Source organism: Myotis davidii, unplaced genomic scaffold (genome assembly GCF_000327345.1).
Source record: "Myotis davidii unplaced genomic scaffold, ASM32734v1 scaffold94, whole genome shotgun sequence".
NCBI lineage: Eukaryota > Metazoa > Chordata > Mammalia > Chiroptera > Vespertilionidae > Myotis > Myotis davidii.
In genome coordinates, this window is record NW_006285313.1 from 486751 (window position 1) to 504962 (window position 18212).

General features: G+C 45.7%; 1 protein-coding gene across 1 annotated transcript in view; it reads right to left on the reverse strand.

Annotated features, from left to right (window-relative positions):
- PRR5L (proline rich 5 like) overlaps window positions 1-9455 on the reverse strand; it is a 74753-nt gene extending 65298 nt beyond the window's left edge. Inside the window, exons 1-2 of the mRNA XM_015559012.1 lie at window positions 9198-9455; window positions 1893-2013 (exon numbers count right to left, since the gene is read on the reverse strand). The gene's annotated coding sequence lies outside the window, so the exon portion shown is untranslated. The remainder of the gene's footprint in view (window positions 1-1892; window positions 2014-9197) is intronic.
- Between the last annotated feature and the right edge of the window lie 8757 nt (window positions 9456-18212).

Sequence of the window (18212 nt, forward strand, 5' to 3'; positions counted from 1 at the left end):
ACCCCCTCCTCCACTTTTCCTGTTCAGTGTTCATCCCTTCAGTTTTTCTCCGAGGGTCCCCACCACCCTCCATCCCACTCCTCCCCAGCAGCCACTCTCGCGCTGCCGGGGAGGCGGGCAGGAGGGGGAAGGGGGCGCCTGCACTTACATCCAGTTCAACAATTTCAGGAAATCCAACTCTTGAACTTGAAAAGCCTGGGAGGATGCCACAGGTCTGGGAGCCCGGTGCTGCGCTTCCCTCCCACAAGACCACACACCCCCTCCCCTTTCCCTTCCCCCTCCACGACGGGATCATCCCTCCCCACCCCCCACCCGGGACTAGAAACAGTACGGAAAAGCCAAGGGGTGACTCTAAGGCTCCCTGGAGAATTAGAGCTTCTGTTGTTTTAAGGAGCAGCCCCGTGGCCCATTCCAGAGGTTGTTCGAAGTGCATTTGTGCAAGTATCATTTCAGTGAAGCCTGGCCCTTAGATCTGCAAAGCTCTTTGAAAGCTCCCAAAGTCTCTTTCCAGCGGAAGGTTTCATGAATTGGAAGGTCCCTGGGAGCTTGAAACAATAGAAAACCACCCAATCCCAAAATGAAAAACAACGTAAAATGATTTTCAAAACTTTTTTTTTCTTTTGCAGGTGTTAAGAATTAGACGCAGCTGTTTTTCAGGACTCACTGCCTTGCATAATTTCACCCTATGGTTGAGCAGGAAATACTTAAAAAATGCTGCCCACTTACACATCACACTTTGCCTTTGAAACCACAGTGACATTTGCTGAAGAAAAGATATGTCTTTTTAAGTCAGAACTGGGGGGAAGAAGGGAGAGAATCGTGTTTATTTTTATCACTGCGGCCTTACAATGCCTACCTAAGGGGCTGGTCAGGGTGCGCCCAAAGGGGAGCGGAACTGATGGAGCTCTGGGTGCCCCCACTTGTCCAGTGACATCAACGAAAGCTAAAGCATTCTCAGTACAAACCCCGGCATGTTGGAGATGCTTTAAATCTTATCCCAAGAATCGCACACAGTGAAAGGAACGCTTTAAATCTTATCCCAAGAATCGCACACAGTGAAAGGAACGCGGCGCCAGGCACGTGCCTGAGAAAGAAAGAAAGGCTTGAGGGGGCAGTGCGGGCTGGGAGGGAATTTGAGCTATGTCTTCCAGGCAGCTGGTCCAAGGGCTTCGGCGCCAAAGCCTGGAGCCAGAAGGTGGGGGCTTGTGTGCCACGTCTTTCCCTTGGCTGCAGGGTACAAGCCACGTTACTTAATTGTGCTGTGTGTCAGTTTGCAACCAGGAAAATGGGTATAACAGAGTAGCTATCTCTGAGGGTTGTTATGAGGATTCAGTGAATTCATACAGAGAAAGTGCTTACAGTTTCTGCTGAGGTGCAACAGATATTAAGCTATTATGACTATAATTATCCCGCAGGTCGGGGAGGTGAAAAGGAAACTATTTCTACAAGGCTACAGGAAGACTGACTTGGGAACATTCATTAAATGTTGCAAACTCCCTGTCTCCTTGAAGTCTTTGTTCAATGAGCTCCATCCTACTGGGTCTATTTAAAATGGTAACTCCCTCCCTCCCCCACCTTCATTCAATTCTATTTTTTCTTTTTCCATGGCATCTGTGACTTGTAACATATCACATAATTTACTTCTTTAAAAAAAAGTGGCTTGCACCACCTCTTACTTCCCAGGCCAACTCAACTCTACAAGATCGTGGGCTTGTTCTGCTCACTGGTATTGCCCCAAATTCTGGAACAGTGCCTGGCATATCCTGTGCACCCAGTAAATGATGATAAGGGATAAGTGTATTCATTTAGCAAATTTATTCTATACTGAGTGCTTATGGCGGGTTGGGTACTGTGCAATTAACTTTAAAAAAAAAAAGCTAAAACATACTCACCAGGCCTAGCCAAGGATAAAAGAAGCTCCCTCTGGGAGAAGTACACTCGCTGGTAAAGAGGAGTATCCACAATGTAGGCGATGCCAGGTCCGTGGAGATGCCATAAAAGAGTATTCAGAGACTGGAACAAAGGTTTATAGAGGTTAAAGTCAATTTTCTTAAAATAAGAAGTAGCTGACATTTTGGTGTAAATCAGAACTTTGCCCTAAGGATGATTAATACATTGTACTTGTCACCACCCAAATTTTTACCAAAATTCTAACTAAAGGTCACTGGAACCTTGCCTTTTCTTATTAAGAAATTTAAAAAAAAATTTTCTTTAGGACAAACCAATACAGATCACTATTTAAACACTCATTTATGGAAGAGGAAAATTCTAGGTCTTTATTAGGCACACCAGCCGCTGAAATAAAAGTGGGCCCAATCCAGGTCCCTGCTGACAAGGTTAGGCCTCAGGCAGCCCCTTTTAAGCTCTTGACCCAAATGCAGCCAAACTTTGTGACAAACGCTGGCATGAAAGAGGTGCACTGAGCCATCAGATTCCTTCACTGGAATGCGAACCTGTGTGCGCACACACACACACTGCAGCATGAATCTAGAACAAAAGCTAAGAGGTCATGACTATCTGAACTCCAGACTCTAGCAGCTGCAGACTGTGACTTGTAACATATCACATAATTTACTTCTTTAAAAAAAAGTGGCTGCCCGTGGACCAGTTAGATGTACATTCCGTGTTTATCTTTTGATCCCCAGTGTGTCAACATTTAAAAAAAATAGTTGCTCACATGTAACCATCAGAAAACTTCATGCAAAAATACGGTTTTTCGGCTTGCCTTGAACACCCTGGAAGACCTGGCGTTGATCACGTTGTGGGCCCGCACGGCCACAGTCAGCTAGAGCTGGGGAACCCCACTCCCCCTGGACAGGGCATGCAGCTTCCAGTTTGCCACAAGCCCAGGCACTTCCTACCCCCCTCCCCTTCTCTTGTTCCCAACCTACTCACCTGTTCCCCTGCCAGCAATGCAGCTAGAGAAGGGAAGCTGGCACATCTCAAGACAGGGCAAAGAAGCAGATGCCCCCCTAGGGCCTTGGGATCAAAAGCACCATCCACTTCCTGTTCATCCAGAGGCCTGTTCTGCTACTTTTCCTTTGTTTCCAGAACAGCGCCTGCCCACCCCATGCCCATGACGCACATCCATCCCCAAAGACGTACCAGACTGAGTTCGGGGTTAGGTGTTCGTCCAAAGTTATACGCAGACAAGAACGGACAGGACAGGGATCCCTGATCCCAATTCAGTGCTCTTGAGCTACACTGTACTCCTTCCAGGTCTGATGGTGTCCATCCTACTAGGGAAACCCACTTCAGTTTTACAGAATCATGGCATTTAATGCCTTGGGATCTGATCTATAACAGGTAGGGAATAAACTGAACTGAGGTGTTCAAGGTCTGATCTCCAGGTTGGACTTCCTTCCATAATACTTCAACTTCAACGTCTCATACTATGTCAAAAAATACTTGCCAGTGAAGGAAAGCCTCATATCCTTCCATAACTTAGCTCCTTAATGTAGATGGAACACATGGAGGCCCTGGAAAGACCCTTTGCTGATGCCTGGTACAGAGGTTGTGAGGAGTATAGGTAGGTCCCCCAGGCCTGGGCAGTGTTAAAACACACAGTTTTTCAGGCCCTCTGAGCTCCAGTCATAAAATAAGTTAATGTAGTTACTCATGAGAAATACTCATCTAGATATAGAACTTGCATCAGCCCTCTCTATACATCAGCAGTATCGCACCCTCCATAAAAACGGGACCATTAGAGAATAAGCTGAGCATCTGATCTAACGCCAGGGCGTAAAATCGGTGACCTTTGGCCCAGCAGCAAAGCTTCATGCGCACGTGAAAACTAGCTTTCCTGCCTTCTGCTCTCTTCTTAACTTCCAGAAGAAAACTGAGAGCCCTGAAGTTTGTTCTTTTTGGAAGAAGTTTGGATGATACAGATAAAACAGTTTTCGCTTCCTTTTCTTGGTAGCAATGGGGTATTTCTGGTATATTGTTTTTTTTTTTACTCTCTTCTTTGTCTTTGGAAATATCTGTCATCCATTCTAAAGGGCTAGTATTTAATTCCATCTGATTGTACAGGGTGTCCCCTCAAAAATTTATACACATTTAACAGTGTGTATAGTATTGTTGTTGTTTTCTTTTCAGATTTAACCCATTGGGATTAATTATTGTTCTGCAACTCATCGTCCATCATCTGCAGAATCTCCTATATCTTCACCTTTTTTTCTAAACATTTTGTTAGCCTTGGTGCCCTAACTCAGTGGTTCTCACTCCCTTCGGTCTCGGGGTACTCTGAAAAATTACTGGGGACCCCAAAGAGCTTTTGTTTGTGGGTTATATCTATCAATACTTCCTGGATTTGAAATTAAACATTAAAATTAATTTATTATAAAATCACTGTAATAAAACTATCACCTATTTTATGAAAAATCACTATGTATTTTTCTAAGTCAGGGGAAGAATGGCATTGGTTTACATTTCTGTGGATTTCTTTAACTTCTGGTGTAATAGAAGACAGCTGGGTTCCCAACCACTTCTGCATTCAACCTGTTGTGTTATCACACGTCACATAGCCTCTGGAAAATTCCACTGTACATTTTTGAGAGAATGAGAATGAACGGCAAAAAATATCTTAGTATCACCATGAAAACAGTTTTGGATTTGTGAGCCTCTGAGAGTTTTCAGGGACTCCCTGGGTTCCCAAACCACACTTGAGAACCACTGTTCTAACTGAACCCTGGCTTTCCCCGGAGGGCCCTCTTCCCCCCCAAATCCTCTCTCGGTGGTTCCTCTCTAGCACTCTGTATCACTGGACTGTGATAAAGAGTAGTTGTTTTCCTTGCCTCCCTGTGCCCTGGCCTGCAGGCCAGGTTAGAGCATGCAGGTCAGTGGTTAGAGCATCGGCCCTCACACCAAAGGATCATGGGTTCAATCCTGATCAAGGGCACATACCAGGGTTGCAGGATTGATCCCCAGCCCCAGTCAGTGCATGTGTGGGAGGCAACCAATCAATGTGTCTTCCTCACATCGATGTTTCTCCATCGTAATGAGGGCTAGATGAGGTCATGAAGATGGGGCCCTCATGATGGGATTAGTGGCCCCTTTAAAAAAACAAGAAACCTAAGAGGCAACACTAAATGGACACAAAGGGACATAAGACTCTCTCTTTCTCTCTCTCTCTCTCACACACACACACACACACACACACGGGTACCATTACAACACTCTCTCTTCAGACAACTCTATGACATACACGCTATTATTATCCCCATTTTACAGATGAAGAAATTGAGACTAAAATAAGTGGTTTAGTCCTTTCCCAAGGTCACACAGCTCTTCAGAGGTAGAAATAACCACAAGCACACAGTTTTCTTTCCCATTGTAAGTTCTTCCCGACTTTTTCCCAATTTAGGAAGAGGGAGTTGCAGAGCTGCTTGGGGAAGATAAATATTCTCATCCAAACCACCAACTATCGGGAGGCTGCCTGCCTGCTGGATGTGGGGAATGAGGAGAATTCTGCAGTGGTAGAAAGTGGGTGGAGCAAAGATGCCCCGTCTGCTAGAACAACGGTCCCTGGCAGGGCCTGGTGTCCACTCCAGTCAAGGTAAGCCACACCGACGTGTAGATGGCCGCCCTTCACAAAGACTCTCTGTTCGTTCTCCAGCATTAACCGGGGAAGTTCTGGCCTAACAAGAACACAGACCCTCACTCAACACCTGTTTCACTTCTCCTTATAAATATGATACTCACAGTACCAGAGTTTGGGTGTTTCGGCCTGGCTTTCATCAATGAAGTCTGTCTTAGGTCTCCCAGCTGGACATTTCTTAAATTGATCTCTGAGGAAGGGTGATATCACAGGATGTGCCCAGTGTTGCTGGAGAAAGATCCCTTAGTTCAGTGGTTCTCAACCTTCTGGCCCTTTAAATACACTTCCTCATGTCGTGACCCAACCATAAAATTATTTTCGTTGCTACTTCATAACTGTAATGTTGCTACTTTTATGAATCGTAATGTAAATATCTGATATGCAGGATGGTCTTAGGTGACCCCTGTGAAAGGGTCGTTTGACTGCCAAAGGGGTCGCGACCCACAGGTTGAGAACCGCTGCCTTAGTCAAATAATGTTTGGAAATACTGCATACAATAGCGTGATATTGCATGAGTATGTTAAGAACTTGGCCCTAGCTGGTTTAGTCCAGTGGATAGAGTGTCGGCCTGTGGACTGAAGGGTCTCAGAGTCGATTCCGGTCAGGGACACATGACCAGGTTGCGGGCTCGATCCCCAGTGTGGGGCGTGTAGGAGGCAGCCGATCAATGATTCTCTCCCATCATGGATGTTTCTATCTCTCTCTCTCCTTCTCCCTTCCTCTCTGAAATCAATAAAAATAAAAATATTTTTTTCAAAAAAATAACTTGGTGGTGGTCTGCAGGGGAGAAACATTCAATAATTTCATTTCTTTCCATGGAATACTATTAACAGTTGAGGATCTAGCGTTCCACAGTATAATTGGGGAAATGCTGTCCTAGAGAGAAGACTTGTATGTTGGCCAAATTTGCTTTGAAAAGAGCCCAGGACTACATAAGATCAAGAGGAAATCTTAATTGAGTCTACTTGGTAGCCTGTGCTTTCTGCTTTTTTAATTTCTTGGATGACTAATCTACCAATAATATCCTAAATTTACTGGGAAAAATTATCCCCGCTCACTTGCCACTACAGAAACAAAACGAGTGACTTTGAACAATGATTTCCCCTGACCTGTCCAGCCGCGAGAAGGGGTGACGATCCTGAGTACAGATGTGAGCTGAGGACATGAGCTTAGCATGATCAGGGCTCCCTGGATCCCAGCAGACAGGGACTCCTCTCACCCTTACAGCTGCCTGGGCTGCATCCCTGACCTGTCCCGCAGGGGAAGACCCAGGGCCTGGCTCGGTGCCTCCACTGAGTCGACACTCAATAAATCTTTATTAAAGGAAGGAAGGGTGGGTGGAAGGAAGCAGATTGAGGTTTGGAGATGTTAACTTGCCCAACTTCGCGCCTCTAGCAAGCCGGAGAGCCAGGAGTCAGAGGCAGGACAGCGTAGCTCGTCCACACCTCGCCAGGCTGCCAAGTTGTTCATTAACTTGCACACGGCCAGCTTCTAGGAGCTGGCTGGGGCTCTGGCCACATTTGCTCAGTGTGTTAGCTTTGGCCTTATTGTAACTTATGCCATTAAAATTGCTGTGTTTATACAGCACTGTTGTTGTTGTTTTTGCAGAATGTTTGAAAATAATAGCTAAAACTTAGTGCATGCTTCCTATTTCCATGCACTTCACTGAGAACTTGACACAGCTCATTCCCCATGACCATCCTAAGAAATAGGTGCAGTCATAACCCCATTTTATAGACCAGGAAACTGAGAGATTCTCTGACAACTGCTAATTAAGTGGTGGAGTCAGGATTTAAACGGAGTCAGTTTGACCCCAAAATTCCTGGCCCTTAAGCCTCTTTGCTAAATCCACTCCTTCTGTCCAATCACTGACATCGTGAGCGAAGGACAAGAGAGAAGCAAGTACCACCCACAGCTGCATCATGTATTTATTTTGTGAGTTTAACTCTTAAAAGCATCCACATAGTTTGAAGCACATCACCAATATCAACTAATGTCATTCTCCTCATACCACAAAACAGCGGTATGAGGCTGGCGCCTTATTATTTCCATTTCACAGATGAGGAAACTGAGGCATGGGGAATTAGAGAATCTGCCCAAAGTCCCACAGCAAGTGGCAGAGCCAGGTTCAAGCCCAAGCAGCCTGGCTCCCTTGTCCTCGGGCTTGCCCACCCAGAGAGCTGCCAGATAAGAACAAGGAGGCCCCTCATTGAGAGGTGAAGTCCTCTCCTAAGACCTGTGGCTACAAATAAACAAACAACCAGTCTCTAAGAGGAATGCAGAGCCATCTGCGGCCCTGGAAGCCTGGAGGTTAAACCCAGCCAGGGACTTGAATGACTTAATCACTCTTCAATTTGGATTTCCTGACTGGATGGGTTCCTGTCCTTGCTACTTGAAATTAAGAGCCAATTGTTTATTTGCATTCTTGTGGGAGGGGTGGCCGTTCTCCCTGGGCCGCTGGTTCTGGGAGAGTAAGCTCTCAGCGGGGCGTCAGGCAGGTAAAGGGGACCAAATAGATGTGTCCAGTGAGCTGGCAGGCGTCAGCCAACTCTTGCTTATTCCGCAGGGCCCCTGGCTCCCCTCTTCGCAGGAAACCTGCCCTGGGGTCAGCTCCCAACTCTTCCGCATCCCTGACGGGGGAGCAGGAGGAAGGAAAGGAGAGAGAACAGGCGTGAGTGGGGGGTTTTTGTTAGGAGGAGAGGCAGGAGGTCTTCTGAGGAAGCGGTGAGAAGTGGCAACCACAGCATCTACAGAAATGAGGTTGAGCCGTGAACAGTGAGTCCCGCTTAGCACAGTGTGCCCGGAGCTACTGGGCAACGACAAGGGCTCCGGAAGGGGAGGGAGTGATGTCTGCCTGGCCCAGGGCAGGCGCTCAACGGATAGATGCCAGACAGCTTGTGATGTGACTACAGGCTCCCAGCACCTCAAAGAAGCGGGCTTTATTGGGTCCATCCGTGCCTGCCCCTCTACCTGCTCACCAGAGTGACCACAGGGCTGCTGCTGTGTGAAGGTTGACTCATTCCGGTCACTCTTCCTTTCCTTCCTCCTCACCCTGGGCCAGGTGAGCTGCTTATGTTTAGGTCCAGGGTACAGGCTATGGAACCAGGTGTCAGCGCTGGTCCAGCAACGCACCGGTGCGGACTTGGGCACACGACCTCCCCTCTTGGGGCCTGGAGCGCCTCATCCTCTCGTACCCCATCTAAACACCCACTTCCCCTCCAGGAGCAAGGCCCGGAGTGTCCTACCCCCCATCCCAGGCGGGGCGCCCTAGCATTTGGTTCTCCTTCCCCTAGAGCCTTTCTTTGCCTACACCTGGCACACTGATCAGCTCACCTGTGTTTCCGCTCACAAACCACAAAATGAATAACAGCATTATTGATCTCTGAATCCCCAGTATAGTACATAGGCAATGCCTGGGATATAACCAGAGGCTCCGTAAAAGATTTTATGGGAGAAAAGAGGGAAAGCGGGGACGGAGAGGGAATGATAGATGCAGAGAAGGAAGGTCAGACGTAATCAATTACGCCTTTAGAACAGTAGGCACAGTTGGAAAAATTCTAGGAAGCTCCTACCCACCCACCCAAATGCCTTCTTCGCTTACCTAGTGTCTCAGATTTCCTCCTTGGGAGATCTGCTCCTTGCAGTAAAGACAGGGTCTCCAGGATCTCCTTGTTTCTTTCCCAGGGGTGAGGTGTTGAACTATCAACAGCAAGCACCTCAGCATTCCCGTACAAGATGGACTTTCAAAGGGCAAGTGGGGAGAAAGCACGTCAACACTTCGGTGCTAGAAGTAGAGGAATGAGGCCCCTAAAAGGGAAGGGAACGATCCGTGGCTTTAAAAAATGTCAATCTCAATGAGTCAGAGTCATGAGAATGAGAACATGCCATTTCATTCCCACTGTGCCCTGCCCTGCCCACCCCATTGTCCCTCACGTACACGCGTCACTCGGAGAAAGTTCCCCTCCCCAGGCTCCAGCCGGTGCCCGTTCTGGGCAAGACCAGAACCTCTGGTGTCTACCCTCAGCTTAGGAGCTGGCAGAATAGCCTCTCTCTCTCTTTTCTTTTCTTTCCTTTCCTTTTCTTTTTTCAACTTTTGTACCCTTTCATTACTACTTCAGCCCTGAGTTTGGATGTGGTCAGGAAGAACACTCTGTCATGTGCTAACATTCCAGACGTGCGGAAGACCTCTCGGGTCACTTTGTCCAATTCTCTGCCTCATGCTCAACTCCTCTCCAGCACCCCCCAGAAGTGGGCAGCACCTTCCATAAGTGGGCAGCACCCCCCAGAAGTGGGCAACACCCCCCCAGAAGTGGGCAGCACCCCCCAGAAGTGGGCAGCACCTTCCAGAAGTGGGCAGCTAGCTTCTGCTGGAACCCTCTGAGGGGAGGGGTGTTCTCTGCCTCTCTCAGCAGCCACTCCATTCTAGGACATTCCAATGGCTAGGTAGAACCCCAAATCTGCCACTCTGGAACTTCTATGAAGGAGAAAAACAAGTAAAAACAAGTGCATTGTGTTAGATGACAGTTTGGGAAATTGTGCAGAAGTTCAAGGGTAAGGAAAAGATGATCTCTGTGCCTCATCTTTGAATAGACATATCTTTATCTACATAAACAAGTGTGATGGTTAATTTTATGTGTCAACTTGCCTGGGCTAAAGGATGCCAAGAGAGCTGATGAAACATTATTGCTAAGTGTGTCGGTGAGGACGTTTCTGGAAGAAATTAGCCTGTGAATTGGTAGACTATGTGGAGAAAATGGCCTCCCCCAATGTGATGGGCATCGTCCCATCCATTGAGAGTATAACTAGGACTAAAACAAACACAACGCAGAGGAAGGGGGAATTTGCCCTCTGCTTGAGTGGGACAGCCGTCTTCTCTCCCTCGGAAACGAGGGCCCCAGGTTCTCAGGCTCTGGGACGCAAGTTGAACGACACCACTGGCTCTCCCAGGTCCCCAGCCAGCGGAGGGCAGGTCATGGGACTTCTTGGCCTCCATAGTCACATGAGCTGATCCCTATCCTAAGCCTCCATTTACATTCATTTCCCAAAGGTTCTGTTTTTCTGTGGAACCCTGGCTAATATAGCAAGTATAACCAAACCCACTGTATCTTTTTTTATCACACTCCTTCATGGTCCTTTTCTTCTAGTAGAAACAGTAGTTATCTGTGGAACCATGGCTCTCAAACTTTTTGAACTCAATACCCCTTTATTTTTTTAATTAAATTTATTGGAGTGACATTGGTTAATAAGATCCTATAGTTTTCAAGGGTGCATTTCTAGGATACATGATCTGTATATTGCATTGTGTGCCTCTGTATACTCTTAGAATTTATTTGTGACTCAAAAAAAACCTTCGTTTTTTTGTGAATTGTATCTATCCATATTTTAATATGTTAAAAACTAAAACTGAAAAAAAATAAGTTTATTCATTCCTTTAATAACAATTTTAAGAACACAAGTAACATATTTTTGTGAAAACTGACTATATTTTCTAAAAGCAGCATGCTTACCATGCATACAGTGAGAAGAGTGGCATCGGTTTATTTCTGGAAGTTTCTCCAGTGCTTTCCTGCAGACAAAAACAGCTGGATTCTCGTATCTGCTTCTGCATTCACTCTGTAACAATACCTATGTGATGCGGCCACAGAAAAACGCCACTGTGGACTTGTGTGAGAGGAGAGTGGGAAAGGCAAATTATGTATTATTCTTGTGTGTTGTTACTATTATTATTAAAATCGTTTTAAGCTCACGGGCCCCACAAAAGGGTATCAAGCAACAAAGAGCAGCTACATAGTTTGTAGTGCAAACTGAAAATGTGGGGTGCCTTGCTCAAAGGTTATTAAGGCCCTAGCCAGTTTGGCTCAGTGAGTAGAGTGTCGGCCTGCAGGCCAAAGGGTCCCGGGTTCGAGTCCAGTCAAGGGCATGTACCTCAGTTGCAGGCTCCTCCCCGGCCCAGGCCCTGGTCAAGGGCATGCAGGAAGCAACCAATTAATATGTTTCTCTCACATGGATATTTCTTTTGTTTCTCCCTCTGTCTTCCACTCTTTCTAAAATCCATGATAGAATATCCTCGGGTGAAGATTTAAAAACAAAATTTAAAAAGTCATTAAGAATTTCCAGGCTGCTGCAGCAGAGCATGAAACTGAGCCTGGGGCCCTGCTACTGTAATACACTGCCTACATCTTGAATCAAATGGCTGGCTCAGGGCCATTAGTGTACAGCAAGGCACTCTAGAGGTAGGCGTGTGTGTGTGTGTGTGTGTGTGTGTGTGTGTTGGAGCTGCTGGAACACCAGGTATACATGGCACATGGTCATGAGCAATAGCAGATCCATAATGAGATAAAAGCATCACTAAAAAATAAAATTAAAAAAAAAAAGCATCACTAGTGCAGGTGTTCTGTGTGGGGGCCTACCTCAAAACCTTCTACCTAATTCAGCCTATTCGGTCACACTGAACACACACCACAGATGCATACAAACACACACACACCCCTCTAGCTGATGGGTTGTGCCCCTTGTATTCCTAATGGTCGCATACCCAGTAGTCAGATACTTGTCAGGGTTTCCTGTTTTGTGTTTTGTATTGTGGTTACAGGCTTTGATCAGCAAAACTGGTATCTACGGTCCCCATTTTCCTGTTTGGTGTCTGACACGTAGTAGGCACTCTGTGCATTAGCTGAGCTGAATCGGATAGTTCTGATGGTGAGCAGAACTTCTGCTTATTAGCTGCTGCTAATGGCTGGTGGTTGGCAGCACAAATACACCATGTGTCTCCTTCCTGAGAATGGGACTCGTAGGGGGCTCAGTAATCCCTCTCCTAACGGGTGGACTTGTATGTTCAGATGACAATAACATCATTCTCCAGCAACAAGCCAGCCACAGCCATGATGTTCCTGAGGCTCAGATACGTACACGGCTAATGAAGGTCATGAGTTTTCATAGTATTTAGAATGATGCCCTTAGAATCCCAGTAACAAATTAGACAATGCCAATGAACATTATATGCATTTATGAATATAATACAGTTTGTTTACAGTTTTGGTCAAAGCACCTATCTTCAGCATGGAGGGAAGTGACTGTGGCCGCTCTCCCACTCTAAGGTAAGGCTCACACAGTAGGGGTATTAATCCTTCATAAAGGGGCAGGATGTTCTTCTATTCCTATGGGAAGTTACTACTTTGCAAAAGACCCCAGGATCTCTCATTGAAATCTGCCATTTTCTAGATGGGGAAATTGAGGCTCAGAGATAAGAAGTGACTTACTGGTCCAAGATCACAGAGCTATTTAGTAGCAGCTCTGAGAGGCACACCCACTTCCTCTAATAATTAGAAAATGAACCATCCACACCGGGAGGATGTGGGCTTTCAGTTTGGTGTGGGTCCAGATTACTAAAAATTTAACCACTGATTCATCGGGGGATCGTTAACAAGTAAAGCCCAAATCATCTCCAAATCTAACTGGACGCCAAACCTCCCCCTACTGTCCTGAGCACCATCCCTTCCCACGTGTTCCCATGAAGCATCTTTCCCCCCTTTCATCCTCGTCCCCTCTACCAGCCTCCTTTCCTTCCTTCCAGTGTGCCTTCCTCACCTTGGGGAGAAGGAGAAACAAGCCTTTACATGACTGGCTGCTCCTTGTAGTTAAAATTCTATTTCTTTTCACCTGTTTCTGCCAAACTCCTGGACATGACAATATATACCCAGGGCTCCCTTTTCTCACCTCCCTTGACTTCCGTAAGCTTCACAGAATTCACCCACTCAAGGGTCAATGATGTGCTTGTTTCTAAATCAAATGGCTTTGTCTTGATCATAATTCTCCTTGACGTCAATTCAATGACCGTGTTTCCCTGATAGCGATATGATATTACAGAAGCTTTTATACATAAAAATAGGTCAGGTGTTAAAGGGCCAGTTGTTAATGGCTTGGGCAGACTGCGTGGCTCGCCTCTTGCTTGCACAATTGACTACATGGATCCCTTAAGCCAGTTGAGCCTCAGCTTCCGTATGTATAAAATGAGAACATAACAGTATCCAGCTCATAGAGTTTTGGTGAAAGGCCATGAAATATGCTTAGATACTGTCCGGCACATATTACATAGTCAATAAAAATGAGTTGTAAATGTAAGGCGACCAAGCAGAGTTTAAGTTTGCGTATCCACGGAAGAGAAGGTGTTATGCTCTGAAGTTACTGTTTCTCCTTGCTGCAGTCATACAGCCTTCCCTTGGCATAGTTCCTTAAAATACATCAATTTGGACGTTTGTTGAGGCAAAGGACACTCCCTTCCCAGATGGTTTCCATAAAGGGCTCAGAGATCTATGGGATCCATACCCCAACCACCCACGATTCATTTTAACGAGGAACAGATTGAAAGGAAACTTAAATTCGTGGAAAACCCATGGCTTGCAACAAACATCTCCAAGCGGCAATTCCACTTTCTGGGAGCTAAGTCCTTGTGTCTTCAATCCCCAGTTGCCTCCTAAACTTGCATGAGGCTTCTGAGGTTGATGCCCAACTCTAGCCACATATTTGAGATTTTTTCCAACTCACTTGTCTCTTTTCCTTGCCTCTGGCTGGTAACTGGAGAATGCATAATCTTTTTTTAAAAAAATATATTTTATTGATTTTTCACAGAGAGGAAGGGAGAGAGATAGAAAGGTACATGCCCTTGACCGGAATCGAACCTGGGACCTCTCAGTCCGCAGGCTGACGCTCTATCCACTGAGCCAAACTGGTTTTGGCGAGAATGCATAATCTTCATAATTTTTACTTACTCTAGGATTCCCTCTTTTCCGCATGGTGATGATGATGGAAGATATTTCTTGAGTGCCTACTGTGTGCCAAGCTTGTTACTAAGCACTTTATATGTATCATTGTCCTCACTGTCCAATGCTTTGCCTCAAATGCACATGCAAATTCTCCATGATCTGACTTTCAATTAAAAAATAATGACCTCCACTTGCATTTCCATTATGAGCAAACATCTCCTATAAAGTAGCACATTCAACATTCTCATTGCTTTTGTGCATATAGGAAATAAAGGATGCTGTAATATTCATAAAACACCTCAAAACCAAGCACACATACAACCAACAGGCCATAAATAAGGGACAATCAGAAGCCTGAAACCACAATAACTGCCCAAGGACTTACTCCTCTCTTTGGTAGCAGTGGTGTGCTTTTGCTTAGAGCACGACTTTGTTCCTGACTGTAGACAAGTATGAGCTGAAAGATGAGTAGAGAAACTTCTGCAGAATTACTGTTTACCAGGTCCCAGGCTATGTGCAAAGAACTCTACATGCATTATCTTATTGAATCTTCAAAACAGTCATGAGCTGAGTATTGTTATTATTTCCATTCTACAGATAAGGAAACTGAGGGTAAGAAAAGCATTTGCTCAAGTCATATCAAGCCGAGATTCAGACCCAGGTGCAATTGACTTTGAAGTCCATGCTCTCAGCAGTCCAAGCCTAGATTGACTTGTGTGGCGGTATGTTCTCTGGTTTTCTGTCCACATCCTCCAACTGTTGAATTTCTTCTCTGGCTTCTTTCCCTTCTCCCATTTTTTGTGGAACCCTTTAAATCCCAACGATGACCATTCATTGTCACATCACTGGTCTTGCTTTAAATCCTTGAAAGCCATCTCATTCACCGCTGACTCTCTAAAGTCTTCCACAGCCCCTGGTACACAGTCCGTAAACAATACATGTTTGTTGAATGAATGAATAAACAAATCACCATTCTAAAGATTATCTGGAGACCGGCTGGCATGGCTCAGTGGTTGAGTGTTGACCTATGAAATAGGACGTCACGGTTTGATTACAGTCAGGGCACAGGCGTTGGTTGTGGGCTTGATTGCCAGTGTGGGGTGTGCAGGAGGCAGCCCATCAGTGACTCCCTCTCATCATTGATGTTTCTGTCTCTCTCTCCCTCCTTCTCTGAAATCAATAGAAATTCATTTTTTAAAAAAATCATTTGGAATATATTAATCACTTAATTCTTTTTTTTAAAATATATTTTATTGAGTTTTTACAGAGAGGAAAGGAGAGAGATAGAGAGTTAGAAACATCGATGAGAGAGAAACATCGACCAGCTGCCTCCTGCACACTCCCCACTGGGGATGTGTCCGCAACCCAGGTACATGCCCTTGACCGGAATCGAACCTGGGACCTTTCAGTCCGCAGGCCGACGCTCTATCCACTGAGCCAATCCGGTTTCGGCAATCACTTAATTCTTGATGAATGAACCTAAGGCCCTCACCCTTTAAGATTTTATGGGTTTTTAGTCCATGAGATGCTGGAACTCATTGTAAGCACATTGATATAAGGCACTGGTTCTCAACCAGGGTTGATTTGGTACCCCACCTCCACGCCACCAGGGAAATTTAGCAATGTCTAGAAACATTTTTAATTCTTACAACTGGGAGCAGGGGCACATGCCAATGGCACTTTACATCTGGTAGCAAGGATATTGCTAGACATCCTCCAACACACAGGACAGTCACCACAACAAGGAACTACCTGGCCCAAAATTGTCGATAGTGCTGAGGTTGAGAAACCTGATATAAGAGTTTGTTCTTCCTAAAACGTGTGCCTTAGTGACTGAAATGGGCCAGGGGCAGTAAGCTCCCCTGTTAGCACTGCCCTGCTATTTTAATGAAAGGAACAGGGAAAAACTGGGGATGCAGGTTGGGGGTCCAGAATCTAACTTCTGACCCTGAAACCTGAAACTAACATGATTTCCTGCAAGCAGTTGGGCTCAACTTTTCATCTGAAAAAGGGGTGTGTTTGGGCAAGGTTTGGGGTGAAGTCCTCATAGCTCTAAAATTCTCTAGTTTTAACAAATTCTGAAAGTTGAACTTTCTCTCTCTTTCTCTCTTCCTTTTGTATCCTTCTGTAAGTAAAGCTTTATGTTTACTTGTAAGAATCTCTTGCAATTGCCTCTTTTCATTCTTTGGTATTCTCTTCTTACACACACACACACACACACACACACACACACACACACACACACTTTCTCCCCCCAGGCCCTCCTTATCACCACCTGCATTATATGTAGAAATTCCTAATCCACCTCCTTTTCTTCAGGGCTAAATCCTTGCAAGATGCAGGAGCTTGGCCTGGATTACCAGCAGCCTCCAGAATGTGACCGGAGGCACGTTTTCCCTCATTTACACAAACTCTCCACCTTCCCCTGAGAGCCACTGATGCTTCAGAATCCTTCTTCATGGTGGTTCCCCCCGAAGCCAGCAGAATTGCCTCTTCTTTGCCCACACTCTACTACCCCTTTCTGCCTAAAAGCAGGGCAGTAGTTTCCATGGTGCCAGGAAGAAATAAACATTCTTATTACCCAAAGACAGGGAGCTGACAATGAGATGAGCCTGCACACATAACCCTTGATAAAACGACCCTTATCTTCCATTAGTTTCCCCCATATACTTCCTAGTCACTTTCCCCCAGTTTACCACCCCAAGGGGCCTACACCCCTTTCCTTTGTCTAATCGCTTTTCCACAATTTCTAGCCTTTGTTAAAATGGTATGTTAGCCCCTGAGTCTGTTTCTTTGAGTTGATCACTTCTTTTCTATGAAGCCCTCTGCCATGTAAAAATATTAATATCCAGTAAAATATGTATGCTTTTCCCTGTTATGCTGTCATTTACAATCCTGAGGCTCAGAACCTAAGAGGGAAGAGAAATAGTTTTTCCTCCCCTACAAAGGCTATTATTACAACCCTACTGACCAAGCTCTTTCTGCATCATGAACACAGTTAGGGGCATTGTCTATTGTTCCAGGGGTGGGGGGTGGGAAGGAGGGGGACTGATCTTCTCTTTGGAAAGGCATGGTGAGAAGCCTTTAGGTATGAAACATTGTCTGCTTCCCACTGGAATGAGGGAGCAGCAATAAAGGAAGCTAAAACTGTCTTCCATAATAAAGGAACAAGATTGCTCCATTTCCCTCTTCAGCCTGAGCCACATGCATCGTGGAGAGGCCCAGGAATCATACAAGGGAAGAAAATGAAAGCAGGTGTCCTTCAAGGAAAGCCGGGGCACGGGCTCCAGCAACATGGAACTGACCAGGCCAAAGGCAGAGATGTCCTGGAAGTTATGGGAATTATTTAATAACTGATTCTCTGTCTAGTGTTTACTAATTGCCAGGCAGGGTTCTAAGCACCTTACACAAATGAACCCGCACAGCAAACCCACCGGTATTATTAATTACTAGAGGCCCAGCCTGTGAAATCGCACACGGTAGCCTGCTGCTGCTCGCAGCCCCGTCCACCCACCCTTATGGTGACCGGTGGTTTGGTCATCACAGTCGTCACGGACACTGGCATTTTATAGATATAGATGCCCGTTTTACCGATGAGGACATTGAGGCACAGAGAAGTTAAGGGACTTCCTTGACACCACACATCTGGTAGGAGGCATACCTGGGATTTGAACCTGGGCAGTCTGACTTGGAAATTTGTACTTTTAACCATTTTACTATATTGCAGGTGAGTGTGCTTGCTCTGTGATGTATCTAATTCTGCTAGTCCCCCGCCAAAAAAAAAAAAAAAGGAAATAACATTGAGAATTACATAGAACCTCATTATCCTGGGGGTTAAATGGTGCAGAGAGCTG